General features: G+C 45.6%; 2 non-coding genes across 2 annotated transcripts; one reads left to right on the forward strand and one right to left on the reverse strand.

Moving 5' to 3' along the window:
• The first annotated feature begins 588 nt into the window (after positions 1-588).
• On the forward strand, positions 589-660 carry Trnaq-cug (transfer RNA glutamine (anticodon CUG)). Its single transcript has one exon. It is a non-coding gene; the product is annotated as a tRNA-Gln (tRNA).
• Positions 661-969: 309 nt separating this feature from the next.
• On the reverse strand, positions 970-1,074 carry Trnal-caa (transfer RNA leucine (anticodon CAA)). The gene is made up of 2 exons: positions 1,037-1,074; positions 970-1,014 (listed from the first exon to the last, which is right to left on the reverse strand). It is a non-coding gene; the product is annotated as a tRNA-Leu (tRNA).
• Positions 1,075-9,438: the final 8,364 nt, after the last annotated feature.

Here is a 9,438-nt window from a genome sequence, read left to right on the forward strand (position 1 = left end):
ACAGACACACAGACAGACAGACATACACAGACACACACACAGACACACAGACAGACACAGACACACAGACATACACAGACACACAGACACACAGACAGACACAGACACACAGACAGACACGCAGACATACACAGACACACACACAGACACACAGACACACACACACAGACACACACAGACACACACAGACACACAGACACACAGACACACAGACAGACACAGACACACCCACACAGACACACACATCACACACACACACACACACCCCACACACACACCCACACCCACACACAGCGGTCTTGCACGCCGCCCGGGTTGGAGAAGACGGGGCTGAGCGCTGGGCGGGCAGCCTGCAGCTGGGGGCTTGTCTGCAGCTCGCGCCCAAGCAGAGGAAGCACAGCATGACGCGATACAGCGCCCCCGACGGGGCGGCGAGGACCACGCAGGCCGCTGGGCCGCAGTTGCTCTGAGACGCACCGGGTCGTGACCGACTCAGAACGACCCGGAGAGATGCATCTCGTTTCCTGCAAGGCGACGTTTTACCGCGTGTTCGCAGATGAGCGTGGCCGCGCCCCGCTCAGCCGGGCTGGTTCCATGGTGTAATGGTTAGCACTCTGGACTCTGAATCCAGCGATCCGAGTTCAAATCTCGGTGGAACCTGCTTTTGGCTCGCTCTCGAGGTGGTTATTTCCGGGGGCTCCGAGAGCCCCCTTTTGTTTTCTCGGTGGCTGCAGCCGCGCCACAGGACCCTGTGAACCCCGCGCTCAGCCGCCGGCCGCAGCGTTTCCCACCGTTGACGCGGCGCAGCGCTGCCACCGTTAGGGCCCGGCCGCAGAACCCCGCTTCGAGCCGAGTGGGGCAGGATGCGCGGAGCGCCTGCAGCAGAGATCGAAAAGGACGGACGCGTCTGCGAGGGCAGCCGAAGGTCAAAAAGGAAAGAAGAAAAAAGAAAAAAGAAAAAGCTGCCTGTGTCAGGAGTGGGATTCGAACCCACGCCTCCAGGGGAGACCAGAACCCTCACCGTGAGGAAGCCGCGCTTGAGTCTGGCGCCTTAGACCACTCGGCCACCCTGACACGCTGGCGGCGCCACCATTCATGGTTCTTTCAACTGTGAAGAAGCTCCTCGCTCCCGCGGGCTTCCCCGGGAAGGAAGAGGCGGGAGAGGGAGGGCTGAGCAGCCTGGTGCTGGGCTGCCCGGCCAGCGAGGGCCGCCATTTGGCAGGTAACTAACGGGGCATTTACCTGGGCATTAACAGCCTCAGCGGGTTACACTAGCCCAGAACCTGCCCGGCTTAGTGCCAGCAGCTTGATAACACAAAGAATGTCTCCGCGTCGTTTATTTGGGAACTACACGGCCCAAGGTGGGGTGGAAACCCCAGATATGGGTGGCGCAGGTCTCTGAGAGCAGGGCAGTGGAATTGCCTACGCACTAACAGTATCCTGCACCCTCCTGTGGCCTCCAAGGACACACGCATTCACGTGCACAGACACACATTTAAAATTTTATTTTAAAAAGGAAAATAAATCTTTAAATTTTTGATATAATGAGGTCTAAAAGAGGATATGTACTTTTTCACCTTTTGTTTGTTTATATGATTGATTGATTGATTGAGTGAGTGAGTGATTGATTTTTAAAGACGGGGTTTCTCTGTGTAACTGTGGCTGTCCTGGAGCTCTCTCTGTAAACCAGGCTGGCTTGGAACTCACAGACATCTGCCCGCCTCTGCCTCCCAAGTGCTGGGATTAAAGACATACACCATCACTACCTAGCAAAAAAAAAAAAAAAAAAAAAAAAGAAGGGGGGGGGAATTAAATTGACATATTACCTCAAATACATGACCATGAACTAATGTCACAAAACTCTGTTTTAAACTTTTGTTTATTTGTGTGGTGGTTTGAATGAAATGTTCCCAATAGACGCCTGAATACTTGGTCTTCACTTGGTGGCACAGTATGGGCCACGAGGGGTGGTAGCCTTGTTGGAGGAGGGCTGTCCCTGGAGATGGGCTTTAAGGATTGTAAGATCTGTGCCATTTCAAGTTTGCTCTCTCTGCCGTTTCGAGTTCACGTGGAAACATCATGTGAACGGTCTGCAATCCAGATGCAAGACTGTGCCAGCCCGAGGACTCTCACGCCTTTCTGCAAACCACAGGTGTTGCTTCCCCCTCTCTCCCTACGCCCTCCACACTACTGGCCAGTGTCCAGTCTATAATTTTGATATTTCATGTACTATGAAGAGAATGGAGAGATGATCCCGTGGCTCAGAGCACCGGATGCACCAGGGGACCCGGGTTTGGTTCCCAGCACCCACAACAGTCTGTTCCAGGAATCCGTGTGCACACATGCTGGCAAAACGCCCATATCTAGAAGACAAACACGTCATTAAAGGCGGGATGGTACCTCAGTCAACTCCATGACACACACACGCACACACACGCTCCCTCTCTTCCTCTCCCTCTTTCTCTCCCTCAATGGGTGCTTTCTCTGCCTCTCTGAGAGACTCTGGGAGGCTCCCGAGTCTTTATCGGTAAAATCAAACGTTTGAGATTTTGTTAAAAATATCATGTCTCTGTACTTCCCCCTTCAGTGCTAGGATCAGACTCACTGAGTTGCGAGACAAGCGCTCCATTTGCCTACTTTCCCAGCTTCTGGAACGCTCGGATTTTGTTATTAGCCATCTTTCCTTCCAAGAAGTAATTTTACAAGCACGGTTTGTTAGTGTAAGTTAATGATACAAATAACAGATCAGAACATTTTCGTGCCAGTGAAGACCCACTTGCTCACACTTACCTTCCCCATTACCCTCCGATTACTTCACCCCTCTGTCGATCTCCACTCTCTCTCCAAACAGTCCCTTCTATGTTCATGTCACATATTTTGAGTGTACATATTTAAATTAGCATACATTTATTCCACAAAATAATAGGTTCATAGTGGTATTTTCACTTATGTGTGCATGTATATCCCATTACCCTTCTCACTCCTTCTTCTTCTTTCTTCTGTCCTTCCTTCCTTTCTTTTTTCTTTTGATACACTCACACTATGTAGCTCTGGCTATCCTAGAACTCAATGTGTAAACCAGGCTAGCCTCAAACACAGAGATCCACTGATCTCTGCCTCCCGTGTGCATTTTCACGGAGTTTTTTGTTTTGTTTGTGTTTGTTTTGAATTTTTGAGACAGGGTTTCTCTGGGTAGCCTTGGCTGTCCTGAACTCTTTTTGCAGACCAGGCTGGCCTCAAACTCACAGAGATCTGCCTGCCTCTGCCACCCTGAGTGCCGGGATTACACCGAGTGCTGGGATTACATGTGTGTGCCCCTGAGCCAAGATCATGTTTTATTTTTTTCATGTGAGTTATAGGGATCAAGCTTATTAGTTACTTTTCTGTGGTGCTGATAAACACCACGACGACAGCAGCTTACAAAAGAAAGAGTTCATTGATGTCTAACAGTTGCAGAGGTTTTAGTGTCCTTTATGGTGCGGACAACAGGGCAGCAGGCAGGCAGGGACAGCAGCTGACAGCTCGGATTGTGAACAGCACAGCCCCAAATCCAAGAGAGCAACTGCAAATGGCCTTCAGACTCCAACAAGGCCACACTTCCTAAACCTCCCCAACAGCAACAACTGGGGACCAAGTCTTCAAATACCAGTCTGTGGGGGACATCTCATTCAAAACACCCCCCTTGGATTGATGAATTTTCACAGCAAGGGCCTTTACCCACCATCTCCCAGACATGCCTCATTTTTTTTAAAACCTGGTCTCCCCTTATGAGAGAAGACATGTGATAACATCTTACCTGGCCCAATGTTAAATTAAATACTTTCATTCCGTATGTCTGAACCAAACTCTGTTGCATGCCCATTGGGCATTGTACTTCTTTTCAGACCTGTTTGCTCAATTCATTTGACCATTTGCTGACTGATTTGGGTTTTTTTTTTTTTTAAGTTTTGTTTTCTTGTTGTATTGAGCTTTGGGATACATGTATGTTAATTTTTTTAAGTCTTTCACATATTAAGGACACTCATCCCCTATCAGATACATAAGGAAGCCTAAGGATTGTTGTTTTGCTCCCATACCTGTACTAAAAGTTAGCAAGGACACCATATTGTCACCATAGTTGATACTCAAAAAAACATTTAATAAATGAATAAATCTCAGACATCTGTGCAAAGAAGTATACAAAAACATAACTCATTCTTTTCAGTGCCTGTACAGTATTCTAATGCATAGTATTGTCATCAAGTTTTCTTCCACTGAAGCAGTTTTATGTGTTTCTATATTTTACAAGTCCAAGTTGTACAATAATATTTATACCTTGTATACAGATACAGATAAAGGAGAAGCAAATAGAAGGCTCAAAAGTGCCTGCATTTTTAAATTACCTATTTACCAAAACAGTCTAAATAATGTTTATCCCATTTGTATTCCGAGGGTTGGAAAGCCTACTCTTCACATTCTTTTTTTTAATTCACTTTATATCCTTGTTATAGCCCCAATCCTTCTCCCCTCCCAGTTCCACCTTCTCTCACTTCCCCTTCCCCTATGCCTCCCTTTTTCCTCAGAAAAGAGGAGCTCCCTTTTTCATCCACCTCATCTTATCAAATTGCATCAGGCCTGAGCATGTCCTCTTCCCCTGTAGCCTGGCCTGGCAGTCTCACCAAGTGAGTCTGGGTCTGATGTAGTTCCCACTCCCCTTACTAGAGGACCCACAGGACGCCTATGCTGCCCATCTGCTACATCTTTGTAGGGGCCTAGGTCCAGTTCCTGCATGGTCCTTGGCTGATGCTTCAGTCTCAGCAAACCCCTCTGGGCCCTGATTACTTAGCTCTGTTGGTCTTTGTGTGGCGCTCCTGTCACCTCCAGGTCCTTTTCTCTTTCCTCTCACTTTTCCACAAGACTCCCTAAGCATCGTCCAATGTTTGCCTGTGAGTCTCGGCATCTGTTTTGAGGCCCTGCTGCGTAGAGCCTCTCAGAGCACAACTCTATCAGGCTCCTGTCTGCAACTTAGCCTGTATTGTTCGTAGCATCCGGCATAGACACTCTCCGATAGGGTGGGTCTCTGGTTGGGCCAGGCATCCCTTCACATTAACTAAAATTGAGTGCGGCCAGCCTTACAGATTTAAAAGCTTATCACCTTTCATTCACACATTTTTGTCTTATTGTTTAAAAAACATTCCCCAATTTTTGCATTATCGTTGAACTGATTCATTTGATTTATAATTCTATGTAATCAGATTGATTAATCTGTGTCTTCTAGGATGATAACTTTTGAAAAGGCTTCAGTTGACTTTTTAAGATGTTTTATTATTTATGTGTTTGAGTGTTTTGCCTGTGTGTGTGTGGACTACCTCCATGCCTAGTGTCCACAGAGGCGGGAGACGTGTCATATCTCCTGGGATTGGAGTTTCAGCTGGTTGTGAGCTGTCATATAGGTGCTGGGAATCAAACCTGGGTCCTCTGCATGAGAAACAAGTGCTCCCAACCACTGAGGCCATTCTCCAGGCCTTTCAGGTGACTTTTCAAACCACCACCACATTCCCCTCAGGACTTTTAATGACCAACATTTTAAACTTAACTTTCTTCTTGATATTAAATAAATTTGGAAGTAGCATGAGTGGTGGGATCTTTTTCCCTTCTCACAAACTACTAACCAACCGACAAGTTACAAGAAGAGCTATTGATGGCAGCACCAGCCTGAAAGTTTTCCTTTTTCTTATACTAAATTCTTACTGATATTTTGGACTATTTCTGAGTTTCCTGTTTCTGCTGCATCAATCTATTATATTATTTTTACAAAGTGTCACAGCTTGTTTTTCCTACTATTTCCCACACTGTGATGGCTTGGATAAAAATGGCCCCCACAGGGACCACAAGGAGTGGCACTATTAGGAGGGGTGGCCTTGTTGGAGTAAGAGTGCACTGGCTTTGAGGTTTCGGAAGCTCAAGCCAGCTCTGGGTCTCTCGCTCTCTTCCTACTGTCTGCTGTAGGAATTGTAGCTACCTCCCCAGCATCATGTCTGCCTGGATGCTGCCATGTTTCCTGCCAAGAAGATAATGGACTAAACCTCTAAACTGTAAGCCATCCCCAAATAAATGTTTTCCTTATAAGAATTGCCATAGTCATGGTGTCTCTTCACAGGAAGAGAAACTCTAAGACACCCAGTAACACTGGAAAGTTTTGTTTTGTTTTTTGGTTTTTAGAGACAAGGTTTCTCTGTGTAGCCCTGGCTGTCCTGGAACTCACTCTGTAGACCAGGCTGACCTCGAACTCATAGATATCCACCTGCCTCTGACTCCCAAGGGCTGGGATTGAAGGTGTGAACCACCACTGACCGGCCTGGAAAGTATTTCTGGTAAAGTGTGCATGAGAATAGGAGAGGAAGCAGGAATACTTTATGCCTCTTGGGTCCCACTCAGCCTGGATGAGTGATAATGATGAGAGAGGAGTCATCAGTGCCAAATGCCTTTGACATGTTAAAGCCTGGCAGATTCAAGTACAAATCATTGTGTCTCCTTAGAGTAGGTAGAATAAAGACAACAAATAGGATTTTATTTTAAAACAAAACATTTTAATAATGAAAATTGTACATTATATGTGTTAGTATACACCTGTAATCTTAGCACCTGGAATATTGAGGAAAAAAGTTCAAAGTCATTAAGTTCAAAGCCATCTTGGGCTATATAACAAGTACCAGGTAGGCCAGAAATGCATAGGGAGACTCTCAACAAGACAAATATGTGATAAACAAACAAACAGTATTTTAGTATCTTAGTCCTATATTTTAAAGGGTTTGGGCAATGTGTGGAGGCAAAAAGAAAAATCTGAAGATTTCTAATAAGAACATAGAGTGTTTAATCCCAGCACTCAGGAGGCAGAAGCAGACAGATTTCTGTGAGACCCAGCGCAGCCTGAGCTACATAGATCCTATCTCAAAAATTCCACAAATCAGAGGAGGGAGGGGGAAAGAGGGAGGAGAGGAGACAGGAAGCAGGGAGATAAGAAAGAGGAAGAGGAAAGGGAAGAGAGAGGGGAGGTAGGTGAGACAGGAGAGGAGAAAGAGGAAAAGGGGAGAGACAATACACTTTTTCCATGCCACCCACAGAGTCTCATGAACACCAGGTGAAGGCTTGAGCAAGGCATGCCAGAGATGTAACAGTCCTTTACAAAAGGTGCTGGAGACTGCCCTCATCCACGATGACCTGCTACATGAAATTCCCAAGGTGGCCAAAGCCTCAGACAGAAGCTAGTCCTTCTTCGTGTTGCTGCATCTAGTTGTGATGACTGTGTGTAAGCCAAGTTGGTGAATGCCCTTTCCACTGAGCACCACATCAGTGTAATTAAGGTTGATGACAACAAGACAGGAGGGCAATGGGTAGTCTCTGTAAAACTGACTGAGCGAGGAGAAAGAAACCCAGTGTTCATTGCAATTGTGTAGCAGTGGAAGTCTATGGCTCAGAGTGTCATCAAAGAGTACTTCAAATGCAAATGGACAAATAAAAAAATTGTTTAGCTGGAACACAATGAGAAAGTGGAGTCTTTAATCCCAGCATTTGGGAGGCAGTGGCAAACAAATCACTGACTTAGAGGCCAGCCTGGTCTACAGAATGAGTTCCAGGACAGCCAGGGCTACACAGAGAAACCCTGTCTCAAAAAAAAACAAAACAACAACAAAAATTGACTAATTAAAAAATGTTTATGTCATATCAATTTTTTCTCATATGCAGAATCTAGGTTTAGCAATATGCACAGAGAGTAATGCATACACAACATGAGCAAAGGACAATGACATACTATGAAAAGGCCATAACGAACAAGGAAGGTCAAAAAGTCAACTCAAAAAGAGAGATGGCTCAGCCATTACAAGCACCTCTTCCAGAGGTCCTGAGTTCAGTTCCCAGCAACCGCATGGTGGCTCACAACCATAATAGGATCTGATGCCCTCTCCAGGCATGCAGGCATACATGCACACAGAACAGTCATACATAAAACACATAATAAATAATGTTTTAACTGACAAAATTAAAGAAACAAGGAGAATTTTTAAGGATGACTCTTCCTGGAAGTGGTATGAAAATGGTTAGGGTAAAAAAAAAAATAAAAAAAAGCTGGAGACAAAATTCATGGCAGTAGTTTCATTTATCTATCCACTACTTCATTTCAAAATCATTTGCAAACAGATACAGTATTGCAACAATTTAGGTCAAGGCTGAGGAACAAAAATTAAAATGGAGTAGATGGAACTGTAGAAGAGCACTTGCCTAAGCTTAAGGCCTTGAATTTGATCTCAAACACTGAAAAAAAAATATAAATGAGCAGGCAAATTAAGCAATAAAGCAAATGACAAATCTACTAAATTTGTGGCTAAAGAGAAAACAGTCATCATTTGAGAAAAAAAGGAGAGCCAGTAGGAAACAGGGAAGTAGCTTTCCTTTCCCCTCCCCCCCTCCCCCTTACCCAACTCACCGGTTTGTCAGCTTTTCCTCCAGACCATCTGCATCCAGAGGTCAGGAAAGCAGAGGCTACATCAGCCCTGAATGACAAGGCTTAACTCCAGACCTGGCCTGCTGACCTAAGGACTCCTATCTGTATATTTCCATGCTGGTTTTCAAAACGTATTTCTTCCTTGGGCAGTAAGAGTGTAACTTTCCGTTCCTTCGAACTGCAGTTTTGAACCAGACTAGACTATGGTGTAGCCTAGGGCAAGTATGCTGAGTTGTTTGGGCCTTGGTTTCAAAAGGCATGTGGTAGAGTGGAGGCTTGGGTGATCAAGATGTTAGTGTAGTAGCTTGTGCCATGGGGATTTCTTGTCCCATGGGGAAGATCCTAGCAGCTTTGGGTGCTCAAACACCAAGACAATCCCAAAGGAGCAGGAAATGCAATGCCAGAAGTGACAGCTTACAAACTGCAAATCTACTCGGGAATAAGAAACTAAGCATTATGGGGGTAGGGGAGGTCGGGTCATAACAGGATTCTCGCTTGAGAAGAAACGAGCATGTTTTAGCTTCTACTAAATGCCATCCAATGCACTGGGTATTTTATTTAAACTAATGGGTAAACATATTTATGGGTCAAATAGTTAAAAAAAAAAAAAGTATATGTCCTTCCTGGGATGTATCCCTGAAAAAGATAGGAAATGGAGCTCATGGGGGGAAGCTGAAGTGGATGGATGGAAGAACTTTTAGAAGAGTTATTAACGTCATTCCTGGAAGGACAACAGCATGTTGGACAATCAGAATGTCAGGCCTCAGCGCCACAGGTGTGGGGGGCGGGGAAGTTGTTCTGAGAATGAGGCCCACGTGGCAGAATCCGGGTCCTTTCTTAGAGGGTCTCATAGGAACCTGCAGCCAGGATGGTTCCTTAGCAGGTGTCAAGGGACGTGGAGGTGTCACCAAGTAGCCCTCGGTCTGGCTACTTCACTTGGGTTAGTGAGTTGAGAC

Source organism: Psammomys obesus, unplaced genomic scaffold, assembly GCF_907164565.1.
Source record: "Psammomys obesus unplaced genomic scaffold, mPsaObe1.curated_primary_1811, whole genome shotgun sequence".
Classification (NCBI taxonomy): domain Eukaryota; kingdom Metazoa; phylum Chordata; class Mammalia; order Rodentia; family Muridae; genus Psammomys; species Psammomys obesus.